Source organism: Rhipicephalus sanguineus, chromosome 7 (assembly GCF_013339695.2).
Source record: "Rhipicephalus sanguineus isolate Rsan-2018 chromosome 7, BIME_Rsan_1.4, whole genome shotgun sequence".
NCBI lineage: Eukaryota > Metazoa > Arthropoda > Arachnida > Ixodida > Ixodidae > Rhipicephalus > Rhipicephalus sanguineus.
In genome coordinates, this window is record NC_051182.1 from 89,674,484 (window position 1) to 89,690,733 (window position 16,250).

Below are 16,250 nucleotides of genomic sequence, written 5' to 3' on the forward strand. Positions count from 1 at the left end.
CGCAACGAGTGGGCTGTTGGATGCTTGCAACCCATTACAAGGGGCTCTGCAATAATTCTTCATCGGCTTCAGGCACAGCACCAACAAAGCGCATAATGGCTTACATGTTTTTAGCGGGTACCACGGCTCTCCTTTGAATGACGAAAAATGGCATAGTGGCTGTTTCCCTACTTCACAGAAATTATGATGACTTATAGCGTAGTGGGTTCCTCGCAAGTGCACTTGCATTGGTTGCCAAGGAAGCCCATAAGCCCATCATCCGTTTCCTCAGGGTCTCAATAAAGTACCTCCCTCCTCTCTCTGTCTCTCTTTCTCACGTCAACGTATGGTATATTGCATGATGGGAGAGTGAAATAGCGACCGGGCGTCACATAATGCGAATGACGTAACTGGTGAGCCGTTTAAAGCTACCAACCCATTACATAGGGCTGAGCCACAATTCTTCATTGTCATCAGTCGTCACGTAAACAAAGTGCACATAATGCCTTACAGATGTGTAGCTGGAACCTCGCTTCTGCGCACAATGATGAATAATGGCGTTATAGGTGCTTCCCAATTTCACAAATGTTGTGATTTATAGCGTATTGGGTACGTTGCTAGTGTACTTGTATTAGTAGCCCCAAGAGAGTTCACAACGGTCTCTAGAAATGCCGCTCTTCCAGCTTTCGCTGTGACTGTGCTGCGCTTTCCGCGCAGGCCTGGCGTTTTTTTTAGATTACATCGACGAACAAAAGCTATGAACTCCGGTTGGTGTTTTTTTCTCGTCCTTCTCACATCCGCAAGAGTTTGTGACAGCAACAGTGAGTAATGTTTCTCTTTGCTTGACATTCAATATGATTTATTTATTTGGTGTAGTGATATCTAAGGTGTTGTACCCCGTTTTCAAGTATGAGCTCCAGCTACTATGTAAAATGCAGTAAAGGATGCATTGCTCATCTTAATGTGCCAAGCGTTTGCTAAGATCATTTAAATATCTGATACTCTCAATAAAATGAAGCCATTGTTGCTTGTCGCACTGAAAGCCATATATAGAAGGAAAAAGGTAGGGTAGAACACAACATCCCGAAGTCAGCCTTCAAACCCCAACTGCCTGATTATCGACGCGGCCTGTCAGCTCGGTTTCTGATGAGCAGAAAGCTGCAAAGAATTCTCTATCCTACATGCGGGCTTCGCACGTCTCGTAGATATACTCCTGTCTGGTACACGTGTACTCCTCCTGTGCTCTGAGCCGCGCTTACCCTACTGCAGAGGAGACACTTCCTATGTCCGACTCCGACAGCTCGCCGTAGGGTTCCGCCTCTAACGAGGTAGCCAGACAATGAAGGTTTCGTCGCTAAAAAACCACGGGTAAGTGGTTGCACTGCAGCAGCGAAATGAAGACTGCCGACTGGATTTGCACATCCCTTATTGTTACAGATCACTTATCTCAGAGCACTCTGTCATTCAATTCGCAAAATCAGTGAGCTCAGTCCCATGTCACCACTATCCTATAGTTCTTGGAACACAGTGTTGTAATCGCGTGTCCTTTCATCGAACGACGCTTCGGATTGTTAGAAAGCAGGGGACCAGGGCTTGTAGATTGCAGAATTTTGTGTTTATTTTGGATTAATGAAGTGAATTGCATTTGTGACCCAAATAATGATCACACGAAGAAATACGAACGTCTACGACGGGTGAGGTTAGATCAGGGCAATGGGACAACAGCCTGAGGGCGAAGTACTCGGTATACCCAGTACCTTGTTGCCCTCGAAATGGTTGACAGTGCGCATTGGTGACGGGGTCGTGCGTGCATTATCTACGCACTGTTTTACTGCCGCACACTTCGCACGCGTACACATAACTTTGTCGGAGGGGGGCTAGCCTCTCATTGACGCGCTTAGGCGGCTAATTTACACTAAACAGCGATGTGCAATCCTTTCCAGGAAAGTGTCATTGCACCGGCGCCTGACAACGGTGAAACCATACTTTTTTCCCCATTGCCTCGGGGTTGTGTCAAACTTCTTGCCGGAGGGCAAATTGCAGATCGGAGCCCTTTTGGTGGAGCGTCCTTGTGCTGGACACCTGTTAGAGGAGAGACGCCTACGCTAACTAGTAGCGATGCGATGATGGGACAGGCGCTCATATCTGTAATCCAGGGAGAGCACGGCGCAACGTAAAAGAGAGAAGTCGTAGGGGGGGGGGGGGGGAATGGCAACGAGACGCCACCTCTTGGTGTTACAGGTACTATAACACCAAGAGGTGGCGTGCCGTTGCCATTTTTTATCATCACGCTATCATCGGGTTTCTCTCTCCCCAATGAAAGAAACTGAAAGAAAAACAGTTGATGCACGGCGCCATTGGGAATCGACGCTATTGCCCTACAGCCTTTTAGGTGAATACCTCTGTGTTTGCCTTTCCCTCAACGAAAACGCCGCCTTTGCCTGCTCGTTTTGTTGACAGCCAAAAAGAAAGTAACAGTTCCACCGCTACTACGAAGCAATGAATGCGATAGCAACAAATTATAATGTTATACGAAGTGAGGCTGGCCACTAACTCTTGGATCCGACCTTGCGTAACTCTACTAAACGCTGGTGTAAAATAATACGGCCGCTCCAGGGAGAGATGCTCTTTCCGCACAGTCTCGCCGTATTGAGAGCGCAGCACGTAGAAGGGTATACGAGCCGTCCGTTGATGGGGTCCACACGTGGCAGCGATGGTGACCACACACTTAGAATAAATGTTCAAAGTTGCTGGGTTGGAATGCCAAGCGAGAAACTGAAACCAGCCGAAGCGAGCCGTTGTGCACCCTGTAACTTTCTTATTACAGCCCGTACTCACAAAATTCAGCTGCAGCATGTTCACTTCGTATAAGCACGCTGCTATCTCCCCATACCAAATTTTGAACGACGAGGTTGCTTACAGACCCTTTAAGGCAAATGCAGGGCAACGCGCACTTTGTCTGTGCTCTTTTAAACGCCAACCGTCAGCGTGTTTTCTGGCGCAGCTTGCTGCCTCTTTGAGAGGGCGTGTCACGCTGTGAAACTGCACAGTGCAACTGTGACATCCATAGAGACAAGTGCACAGCATGGCTGGTGTAGTATTGTGCGCTGTGGTGGAGCACGCCCTTGCTAACATTCAGTATACCCATACAAACACTGAGGCTGTTATAATCTACAACCAATCTGCCTTCTTGTAGCCATTTGCTACTTACATGTACACTTGAACAGGGGAGCGCCAGGCATTTTTATGAGCCAGATATGGTTTTAAAAACGCAGTTCAGCAACCAAACATGTGTAGCAGTGCTGCTAATTCCTAAAGTGTGGCGACGCTCTGTTCTGAATTTCGTTTGCGCCTATAATATGCGGAATTTGCATAAATTTATTGGCAAGCTTCGATTGTTGCACCCTTCTAGGTTAAGTTTACCATGACACTTTTACTGTTCTAGGTTCGTATGGTAAGATCCCTGAAAAAGAAAGAGAAAAGGTGGCGGCTGTAGAAAAGGTAAGAGAGTATCAAGGGTCACTTACGTGGTAATGCTTGGGGATGTATAGCGTCAGTGGCATTACGCAGCAATTGTCTTTGTCTGAATGGGTGGAAAAATTATACAGGCTAAGATTACTTAACCCTTTTCTTGCACTGGAAAATGCGGATTGGCTACTGTGACAAAATAAAGGCTTGTTTTTTTTTCTATCCTTCCCAGAATGCCTCGGCAATCCGCTGGGAAATCCCATCTATTTCGTAGCCATAGGTCCTCTAGAAACTCATCAATAAATGCATTGCCATCATCCCTCGCCAGAACACTTAAAAAGAGAATGAGATAGAGAAGCAAGGAAACACAGGGAGGTTAACCAGACGCACGTCTGGTTTGCTACCCTGCACTGGGGGAGAGGGATGAGGGTGGGAGACAGAGGAAGAGAAGAGAAGAGGGATGAACACATTCACGACCACACTTGCGGAAGCACGTCCAGTCAACAGGCAGTCACTCAGAATTGTTGATTTCGGGTTCCGTTGCGCTGTAGTTGTCTTCTGCAATCTCGAAGCACGTTTCTAAGGTCCTAGAATCTTGGCTGCAGAAAATTGTCTGGACTCCAGTTGGTTCAAAGGCGTCCGGAGCGGGCATCGCTGGGCATCATAGCGAGTACAGCTGCACAGCTCGTGTCCGACTGTCTCTTCGGTTCTACAGGAGTCGCATGTAAATGAGTCCGCCATACGAAACATACAGACAACGTCGGGTGATAATGTAGCGAAGAGTAACGCTAGGGTGGGACATCCTCTCAAGCACAATATAGTGGGTCTCTACCGGGCATTGCTCGTGGACGCCGCTCGTGCTCGGGGTCCGTGAATTAGGCCGCTGGTTCAGTTACCGGTCGACCCTTACGCCAGCGTCCAATAAACGCCTTAACAAATGGTGGAAGTGCGGGGTAGGGGAACGAAGGCTGGCGCAAAAGTAGCGTCACCGCGACTGCTCTTCTGGCCCTCTTGGTCATTAGAGGTAAAGGCCGTGCGAGGTCGCGTCACTCTTCCGCATGCCTCACCATGTCAGATATGGGCGCATACTCAGAAGCATCGGCTCCGCACAGTTTTGCATGGCGGCTCAAAAAGATCACTCGCAAAAAAGCTTATCCCTTACCCCGTATACCCTACCCCTACCACGCAATTGACAGCCTGCAAATAGCTGAATTCTTTTCAACTTTTTATTGACGCTTAGGGAATTTGCAAGTGTTCCTGGCAGAAATCGATTGGCCGAAAACAGCCTTATTCCCACCCGATGGCCTTTACGAATTTAACGTCATGCCATTGCTTACGAACGTAACGTCATGTCGTTGCTTATGCATGTCGAACGCTTACCAAAGTGTGGTCGAAAACGAAGGCCTCGCGATATTTTGGCCTCTTACTAAGTTGCCGCCGTACTTTTGAGGCTCCCCTGCTTGATGTCACGGGCCACCATGCAATTTGTTGGCTGTCGTCGTTAAGCGATCACTCCGGCCATCTTGCCTGTTGGGCACTTCGCCTGCAAGACTACGACATCCACGTGCTGTACCACAGTGGACAACATTCAGATGCCGAGGCCTTCTCGCACTCCCGTTTGGCTGACGACAATGACCACTGCTCAGTGTCTCAGCTTACTGTTTCTTCCATCGGCCTCGACGATATCGTCTTCGAGCAGCGTAACGACCACTAGATTGCCTCGATAATAGGCTTCTCTCTGATCCATCGACACTACCAACCACTCGCACGAAACGCCGTCAAGCTCAAGATTTCGCCATTTGCGACGACCTCCAATTACAGCTTCGACGGCCACAAGTGGTTGTTAGTAGTACCTCGCAGCCTGCGTAGTGGCATCTGCGCAGCTCTCCACGCCGATCTACATTGTGCCCACTCTGGAATTTTGAAGACTTACAAGCGCATTCAACTGCACTACTGGAGGGGGATATACCTATACGTTCAGAAGTTCGTGCGCGATTGTTCTGGTTGTCAGCGCCGGAAGGCTTCACCGCGCCTCTCGCCCGATGGTCTGTACTCTTTACATGGCCCTAACAAGTCATTTGGGCGCGTCGGCATGAAATTGTACATGCCCCTTTTGATGACTGCTGCTGGAAACTGCTGGGTCATTGTGCCAGTTAAGCACCTCACGCGGTGCACTGAGACTGCTGCGCTTACGGCAGCTTGAGCGCTTGACGTTGCCTCCTTCCTTCTCTGTCAATTTATTCATCACGGGCCACCATAGGAGCTGCTCAGTGATCGTGGCTGTGTCTTCGTCTCCGATGTAGTCGAAGCTATTCTTAGAGAGCGACTTGGTTTATCGTACGACCACGGCATGTGATTAACTACGCGGCACTATTTAAGCGCTTCAACCGCACGCTAGGCGACATGCTTTCAATGTGCGTCGCCTCCGACCACACAAATTCGGACGCCATTCTGCCATTGGCCACCTACGCATACAACACCGGTACTCAGAGCACCACTCGCTATTCAGGCTATTTCTTACTGTACCGTCAGCACCCGTCACGCACCATCGACGCAGTTCTTCCATACCGGCCGAATGCTTCTGAGTATGCACCCATATCTGGCACTTTGATACATGCTGAAGAGTGCCGCGACTTCGCACGAGCCTTTACGTCCAATGACAAAGAGCGCTTGAAGAGCACTCATGGTGACACTACTTCTGCGCCCACCTTCCTTCCCAGAGAGCTTCTGTGGATATCGGTTCCTATTGCTGCGCCTGGTTTCTCCTCAATATTACTGGCCAAGCATGAAGAACTCCATCGAGTCGTGTAACGCACATCGCACGTCAACTATGTGACTGAAACCGTTGAACAGCCTTCGGACATGCGCTGTCGTGGGTGCCACACTGTCAAAATCGATCGTCACAAGCCGTACTACGATCTACTCTTAGTGACGAGCTGCTAGGTCACCGGACGGCTCCCTTTTCGTCCCCGGGGGTAATTATAACGAAGGGTAACGCTACAGTAGGGCATCCTCTAGAGCACCATCTAATCAGTTTGTACCTACAGTGCATTGCTCGCGGACGCCGCTCTTGCTGGCAGTTCGCGAATTAAGCCGTTAGTTCAACTACTGGCCCCAGCGTGATGCCAGCGTCCAATGAACGCTTTTACAAGGACAACAGTTTACTTCGCACTCCTATATTTCGCATTATTTATCTAGCTTTCATTGCTTGCATAGCATTCAGTGTAATGACAACGTCTGACTTTACAGTAAAGGACTCTGTTCGTGGGAGAGTTTTTTTAGCCATTCATATTACCACCAGGCTTAGATTTTTTTCGCAAACTACACACGAATTCTCGAAGTTCGTAAATCATGCGTCCTTCAGAATATCTAAAGACCTCAATATTCGCCTTAAAACTGATTTTTTATATATCCGAGTGTACTGTAGATGTGCTTCTGTAGCTCTTGTTTTTTTTTCAGCTGCTAGCTCCTTGTTAGCGAAAATTGTTATAACGAGATGATAAAGTCAATATACAAGAAATGTATCATGTACAGCAACTAACATTAGGTGCAAGCCCTAGAGAAACATAGATATATCGTGGTGCCTAGCTTATTGCGGAGTTATGGTTAACTGTCACCAGCAAAAAGATATACGGAAAGATGGTTCTAGTCTTAAGGCGTGTACATATGAAAAGATGAAACTAGTGTTGTGGTATGAAATTATTCTATTGCTGTCTTATTCTAGTGGTAAATTTGATGGCACAGCTGTCAGGGTCTGAATATTATTTCTTCATCTACGCGGGTCAGTTTGCTACCTTTTGCTCACATTTAAGTTGTAGTTGCAAAGAATGAAGTGAACGGCATCTGAAGCTTAAAGAGAAAGTATTATGTTATCTTGAGAGGAATGCAGCAGTGCTGACACATATTTCAGCTGATAGCATTTTGGTGCACTGCAGGGCAGGAACAAAAAATTTGAAGGGATAGAGGACAGATAACGAGGGGAGTAACCATGTGTGTTGACGGCACTGTTCATGACACAATGAGTGTGTGCTGGCCAAGTACAATAACTCGTGCTGAAAACTAAAGTATTTATGAGCACATTATTCAAATGTCACTTATTTAGCTGATTTATTAGAGAAAAAGAAGTACTACGACAGACCCGGGATTCTTAGTATTTCTTGGTGCTTTCTTACACTGGCCACAATTTATACCCATACGCAACGGTAATTAGGCAGGCCTCTGAATATTCGAGAAGGTGGTTTTTTCGAGTCTTGGAATAGCGATGGCACGGTCTTGCGTCGCTGACGGTCAATGCATGATGTGACGTAGGTGACTAGGCCAGCGTTCAAGTGCGACCAGAGTGACACTGCTTCCGCAGACTCGCAAGCATACGCGAGAAACCGAGGTACCAGGGAACGTTTTTGTTTTTACAAAGTGAGCGGACCATTCGTAGTAAGATTGAGCACAGATCGAGGAAGTAGCAGGCCGGCACTAGCGAAAAGTTTGTTGCGACAACGTCGTTTCTGAAGCAAAAAAAAGGAGAATACATGCCTAATTACATAGACCCAAGCGTACACGTGTAGCAGCAACAAATAGACAAAAAGCTTTTCCGAAACGTTTATGAGACGGTAATAACGCCGGGCGAAGCATACGCGTGAGAAGCCTGTAGTTTGGAAAACGTTCTAACTCTTGTCTAAGGCCAGGCTGGTTTAGTTCTTTGAAACCATGTATAAAATGTCTTCGAAGCGTTCTGAAAAAGCTGGTGCAAAAGCGGTTCGACGAAGTTCAATAATCGCCCACGCTAAGATTGCTCAATGAGTTTTAAAAATGATTTGAGAACACTGCCAACAAGTTAGCTTATAGAAAAGCTTGTATAAACTTCGAAGGAAGAGTGGCTATAGGGAAAGAGCAACACCCCCTCCCCTTATTATTTTTACACATCCCCTGTAGACGTCCTGGTACCACGAAAAAAAGAAGAAAAAGTTACGTAGCTTCAAACGTGCGAGTGGCATCACGTACAACAGAGAACTAGGCAGAGGGCAAGCTTTGGACGCTTGAAAGGTAGAAATAGGATGTATGTCAGGATTTCTGTGAAACAGCCACCTTCTCTCCTTGTGGAAAGCTGCGGAGGAGTCACATTACATGCATAGCGAGGCGGAGTTCTCTGTTACTGGCGAAATGCGAGAGGAGGTTGTGAACGGGGTGCGACTAGTGGCAGCGCAGCATGCGATGTCATGGTCGCATAACAGCTACTCGAAACTTCTCCTGTATTGGCAGATTTAAGTAATTATTGTCTCTGGGGAAGTGAGAGGACCAAGCATACATGGCAACTACCTGAAAATGTGAACGCATTAGCGTTAAGCAGCCTGTTTCGCAGAAATTCCAGTGTCAGCGTCTACATCAGCGCTATTGTCATTGAGCGAAAATCGCTGTGAATCCAAAGAATAAAAGTCAGTGGTTCGAATCAGCTGTTCCACCACAGAGCAACACGAATTCTTGAAACTGTTTCGGGACAAAAACACTGCAGAGGCGTCATATTGGGTGACGAGACTCGTTAACAGATCTAGCATTCTGTGCCTGAAGCGCAAGATCGTGCCAAGCACTGCGCCACGTGAATTGAGAGTAAGTTGTTAAAAGACCCGACCATTACGCAATACTTAGCCAGAAAGTACAATCACCATCAGCCACAGCATCAAGAAAGTGTGCAGCTGCATAGGTGTGCGTATCGCCTTGCGAAAACATAGTGGGCACTTCCCTACATCGTAAATTGTTGAAGTGGCCTAGCGCGTACTCCACAGCTGTAATTGCAGTGGGCCGTCGTTGGAGAGTTTTGAAAGCCCAATGTGACGCGCACCCGTCATAACGGCGCGGTTAAATCACCTGCCGAGACGCGAAGTATGGCAAGTGAATTAAAAGGCAATGCGAACGCAGCCATTTAAGCTATCGCATTCCACTCTTAAAAGTGAAGCTTAAACACCGTCCAAGTGCTTTTTTGTAGTCATAATTCATTCAAGAAAGATTTATTGCATGATCAGATGATATGCGTTCGGTAGCTGCAATAATCCAAACGATGAGAAAGCGCTTTCCACACATCATACTTTTGTGTGATATTATCGAAATTTGTTTATGGCGTCAGCAATTCTCAACAGTATGTACCTTGCGTAGCATCTCCGAATAAAGACCAAACGGGTGGTGTTGTCATATCTGAAAAAGCCCGCAGTTGCATAGTCTCACTTACTTATTTCATACCCAAGTTGGCATGGGAGGGTATGAATGAATGTGTGACATGACTTGTAGGTAATGACATCAATAACATCAAATTAGTGTCAGTTAGCTCACGATAAACGATAACACTCGCATTCGATATGCCGCTATAAGCCATACGTAGGAGGGAAGAAAGGAATCATATGTAGTTCTTAGGCGCATTGTATATGAGCGTACTAGCCAAAAGCAAAAAAGAAAGAAAGAAAGAAAGATGGAAAGGAACAATACGGGACTCAAGCTCGCATTGGATGCACAGGAATGAGCCAGTGAAGTGAACAAAACGATCGGGGCTGGCGCTTTTAAAGACACTTCAACAGCACAACAATGACGCCCAATTTATTTCCTCTTTTACCTTTTTTGTCAAAAAAGTGTGCAGCGACAGTATTATGCTGACGCAGCTACAGCACAAAGTTGCTATAAATTTATAGAGCTCAACATATCCAGTACCTAGAGAGAACAATCGAGATAGGAGGACAAGAGACATTGTCACCACTTATGAAGTAGATAACTTTCGCTTGATGGGCAATGATTACTTAATTTATAACATGTCTAGAGCCTAGCTTTGAAAGGTGACAATAATTTTAACATGTTCTTTTCACTCACTTAGCCTGCCTTGAAATCGCCTCTCTTTACGCAGCTGCTGCGCGAAAGCACAAAACTGTATGCTGCTTATCGCACGGAGTGGCCACCATATTACGGTGACAGGACAAAATGCTGGACGTCAACAAAGAAAACTTGTGACAAGTCTAGCTGTACACACCTACTGAGCTACGATATCATAGGCAAGGCAAGTAAAATGACTGCTTTAAATCTCAATAGTAATTGATCGTTTGTGTATATATGTGTAAATATGTCACTACAGCTGCAGTAGTAAATTAAAATTCTGCACTCTAAAAGCCCGTGGAAGGAATTGACAGCCTCTTTCACAAAGGTTAAAAGAGCACAGGCGAAATTATAGCCTCTCACAAGACACTATATATACTGACGTTCTCAGCCGGTTGCATTCTCCAATCGCATTGGCATTGCATTACCTCTGAGATCGGCCCCTTACGAACATGCGACTATGTCATACTGCTACGCGAGCTCTTCTGTTTTCATGTGATCTACCGGTTGCACAATTAAACAGCTTCTTGCGCGCGCCGCACCGGATTGTCGAAGATTCCCGATTGTTTTGGGTTGTTTTGATAAACGGGAGCCCGCAGCGCGAAAAGTAAAGTTTATTCTGGAACAAACGCGGTCACCAACGATAAGCCTGGAATCAACGATGCTACATGTATAAATGCCGACGTGTCTTACCGCTGATCAGATTATTGGACGGCCTGCGACTGTTCTCGCCGCTATCAGTGCACAGCGTGTATTGCTTGTGTTTTGAGTTTTCATTTTCCGGGCACAAGTTCGCCTGAATAAAGAGTTTCGTCTTCAACACGCCGAATGCTGTCTTTGTGAGCATCACGACCACGTGACCATATGATGACCCTGAAGACGTCATCAGATGATGCCATAACACGATGTTACGCGCCGTGATTACCTCTAGGCATCACATAGTCAAAATACAACGCTGACGCTAGAAGTCAATTTTGTTTGCTTCTGCATTTATAAGGCTTTCGCATTTATTAAGATAGTGTCACCTATGAAACGTAACATTTACAGATGTATACATGGTCTCAATATTTCCGTTAACCCCAACGGACAAAACGTTGTTTTTATGAGCAGTTGGTAAAGGCATATCCCAGCAGTCGTAAGGAATGCAATTAAGACATCTTATGGTTCAATGCCTAAATGCAAGATGTTTTCCGAATGGATGTAAAGGCGAGGCGTGGCTCTCTAATAGGAATAACCAGTTTTTTAACGCGCATAAAAAGCCCAACACAAGAGTCTTTCTTCTTACTTCCTCTGTACCTCAATGCTACTGCAATCCAATTCATAAACTTGTGTTCAGCAGCGCAACAAAAGCATTCAGGCATCGCGATGATCGAAAAACATAAATGGGTACCTTCTGATCAACAAATACTTTACTTGGGCTCTATATTCCAGTTTACCGTGAACGTCTGCAACTTTTTAGGTGCAGACGCTTAAGTTTACGCATATTAGCAGAATTTCTAAGTTCAATATAGTACCCCAGCAAACTTGAAAACGTGCAAAATAAATGTTGCGAGCTGCGAGCGGCAGGTTTGGCAAAAAGGAAAGCTACGCACAATTCTTTTCTAGACTGCACGCAGATTGTGCTGATTATTTATGATTATAATATATATGAAGACATGTGTCGAACAATTTCATTGCTGTGGTCTTGCGCGGTGGTATGCATTTATTCGATCCTTTCTGGCACCTGCGGAAACTCGGCGTGCCACAAAGATAAGATGCGCCTCTATACGAAACTGTAAACTACACATCGAAGATTTTATTGTGCTTGAGGTTTCAAGACGTCTATTTCTGGCACTTGTAGAATTTGTGAATTGCGAGCCTCGTAGAAAACTACTAAAGTTAAACGTTTCACTGCGAACGCAAGGCGGCTACCTAGCTGTGTTCGGGTACGCAAGAATCCCTTACGCACGAATATCGGTAATTCCGTGATTGTGGATAAGTATGTTTGTGGTATGAAAACACACATGTTCGTACGTTTTATCACATACGACGTATGGTAATTCTCGCATATCAGCCCAGCATCAGCTTTCAAGTTGTGAGACAAGCTTCAAGTACAAAAGATATCCAAACAATGTGAAGTTTCGGATAAGATTGAAGCTTGCAGAGAGAAAACATTTATTAACAGGGCGTGTCGCTAGTGTTCTTGTTTTCTTGAAGGGAGCAACGTCCCGGAAGCAACACTTTCTTCATTCCAGAAAAGAGCACTTGTAAAGACGGTTGGTTCAGCGATGACCCCTGTTCAGGAATCTGTCATGAACAGAGGATATCTTTCAACTTAAAGAAGGTTACCAGAGTGTAAACTTCTGAAATATTTATCACCAAGACGAAGTTAAAAGAGCCGCGGTTAACTGTGTTTCGTCTACTTTTCCATAGAACGAATGCACCAAATTCTGTCCATTTACCAGCTCGCAAATTTAACTCGTACTGCGGGACGTTATCAGGTAAAACGTAAGCCGCGCACCCGCCTGCTGGCCACTACACGCGTTGGCACATGCTAAAGGGATTACACATGCATAAACTACCAAGCCACTTGACGTGAAAACGGCCGCCGCCATAGTTAAGGCTTTTGCACCTCAAGATCAATACAGACATTGCTGGTTGCTGTGCCTTTGAAGGCAAGTTGCATTTTAGCCTCATTCATTTACATTTACACAGTAGTTACTGCATTTCTATTAGTAACCACAACTAATGCCCCCCCCCCCTTCCCCTCGTTGGCTTCATTACTAGCTGGATTGATAGATTTCTGCCTAAGAAGAACGGGGGCGCTCGACCGATTACCCTTTTGATAATTTTTCGAGTGTGTCTCGACACCTCACGGTGTCGCGATAAAGTATTGCTTCCGAATATCACGCGCTCACGTATGCGAGGCGGCAGCTTAAAAATCACTGAAGCTTACAGCTAATGCGCGTGCCAGAGGAAGCCTATGCAGTCACCGTAGCAAAATTGGAGCGGCTCAGGAACACCGAGTCACTTGGCGCCTTCCGAATTTTCCACGTGCGCACAGCAGCGTTGGTTCGAACTAAAGATGTCTAGTGCTTATAGTTAGCTTTCAAACGACCCCACCATGGAAAGCATACGTCTAAACCTTACCATCAATATGAATACGTTAATATGAAAAAATATACAAAGGCAAGGGCCGGCTCACCAACACACTTGATGCGAGAGATAGTGCCTAGGCGCTCTGGCAGTCCAAAGGAAATATGTTTTGTGTATATCAGTGTATATCATTCGGCGCCGCGTTCCGAGAGTCTCACGCAATACGATGAGCGAAAAGAAGAAAAAATTGAATTATCTGAATCATATTACCCTTATCAAACAGCGCAAGAGTTTGCGCTGTTTGATAAACTACGTCACGACGGTATGATTATTTCTGAGGATAGCGATAAACATACACTTTTCAACGACTTGCTCAGATCGGTTTTTCGACCTCCTACGCATGGTGTGTTCAAGGGCATACGTCGACAAACTCACCCAGACTCACTCGGAGTCAGACCGGCCCGTGAGTCCTGGTGAGCATTATTTTGGTGAGTTTGAGTTCGAGTGAGTCCGGTTGAGAAAATATTTAGTGAGTCTAAGTCTGAGTGAGTCCTGTTGAGGATTATATTGGTGAGTCTGAGTCCGAGTGAGTAGTCAGCGCAAAATATATTTCTTGAGTGAGTCTGAGTAAGCTCCACCTTTTATTTCCGACCTATGGTGCTGTCTACTCATTTTCAGGATCACTGTCAGCCTTATATCGGCTTACGTTTGTACTGAAGTCTATTCACTCATATCTCAACGCACTTGGGTGCATGTGCTACCTCAATATTTATTGATCAGAGACGTGAATTCGGAATGATGCCATATGGCCTCACCCCGCACGCTTTCACGGAATGTTCTTGATAAAAAAATTGGCCGCGTATCTGCGTGCTACGCTGCAAATGTCGTTTAAAGACGATAGAAGAGGCGCTGCGTGAGATATGAACGCCATCTGCCAATACGTCGGGAAACATGAATGCTGTGTTGCGGGCTGGTAGTCCCGGCGCAGCAGCAGGCAAGACCGGTGGTGACCAACGCGACCGGTGGGGACGCCAGCCAGCCCGAACGTGCGGTTTGGCGCGAAGCGCCGAAGCAGAAGAAACGTCCGCACTCAACGAGTACTTTCCACACACTCTTTTATATTCACGTCGCCTGGGTAAAGCAGGAATGCCAGAGCGGCGCCTCATTACACTCGTACAGTGCAATACTGAACTGAAACCGAAGATTCGCTCGCTGGATTTCAAGCAAGACGGACGTGCCGGCCGCGATGTCCTGGATTACTCCTCGTACCTCTCGCTGATCGGCGCCCCGTGACGGACTCCTCGCCCGCTATGCCGTGCGCCGCTCATCGACGGGGCCTTCGCCGCTTCGCCGATGTTGTGCACCGTGCCTCTAGCTGTGTTTCGCGGACCCGTCCCTGAACTCCCGTGACCGTTCCCCATCTTTCATGTCCTCTTTTCTCTTCGTTGGATGGATGTGCTCCTATCACTTTTCTCTCTATTTTCCTACTATTCTTTTATTCCCTCCTTAACCCCACCCCTACAAGGCACTGCGCCGTGTCGCCTATAGGCAGACAGAAATTAGGTGCCTTTTTCCTTTCCTTCATAACCACAGAAAAGAAGAAACCGAAACACAACAATGAGCTCACGCAGTGGGCACGGAGGAAGCCAAGTTTCGGCGCAGTCGCATTTTCAGCGCAGCTTAAGAAACTAGGGTCTCTAGAATTACGTATCTATATATTTTCTATTAAAGGAACACACCACCTAATGCTTACCTAGTGATGTTGCACCTCAGATATGCGTAATGTTTGCTTTTTGATCAACCATGTACACAAGTATGAACCTAGTGAGCCCTTCACGATGGCTGGCCCTTGTGCAAGTGGTTCAACTTTGGCCGAGTGGCTGAATCGAGGGACGTGCCGACAAACAGAAAGACAGAGAGACAGACCAAAATTTCTGCGTTTAAGTTCCCCAAGGAAGACTATCGTCTTTAATATCTGGTGTGAGTCGGGTATTTCATACAATAGTCCTTACTGGATTCCCGACAACACGTATTTGAAGGTATAAGATAAAAAGAGGTGTCGTAGAGCATCGATTATGTGAGATATTGGCATTAAAGAAATTAAAAAAAGTAATTTTGCGCTGAAGGTCACATCAGTCGACTCACTCAGACTCACACTCACTCAGACTCACTCAGACTCAAGTCAAGCCGTGAGTCTGAGTGAGTCGGGTGAGTAGTATGTTGGTGAACTTGAATCCTAGCGAGCGCTGCTCTGGAAACCTTTGGCGAGTCTGAGTACCAGTGCGCCTTCAGAGCAGAATACATTTGTTGAGTAAGTGTGAGTGAGCTACAGCTTTTTGCCGACAAAAGAAAGAGCAGTGTTTACCCATGGGACAGGTAAAGCTTTCGTTTATAGCATACAAATTGCTTCAAAATTTTCAAGAAGGTAAAGCGCGTAGATCAGATGGCATATCATCAAGAGTTTTGAAACAGTGTTCGGAGGCAGCATCGAGTTATCTTTATGTTTTACATAAGAAGTCACTAGTGAGGGCAGGCTTCGCGATAACTCGAAGGCAGCTAATATTGTACCTGTTTATATTGTACCTGTTTTAAAAATGTTCAATAACGGGTCAGTTAGTCTTAAAGAAACAAGTTATTAGGAATGATAAGCACTAGTATCTGGGTGTTACGTTTTCCGAAGATGGGGCAGGGTCGGAACAAATCAACGTTGTTTTTAGCAGGGCTGAAAAAGCCCGTGGTTTTTTACAAAGAAACTTTAAGCATGTCACTAAAGAAGCTAACAGACCGCATAGGGTGAGTACGTATGACCTCTGCTGGAATACACCGTTCCTGTATGGGATCCGTTTCACGTGTGTATTCAGTTCATCGCACGTAGATTGTTC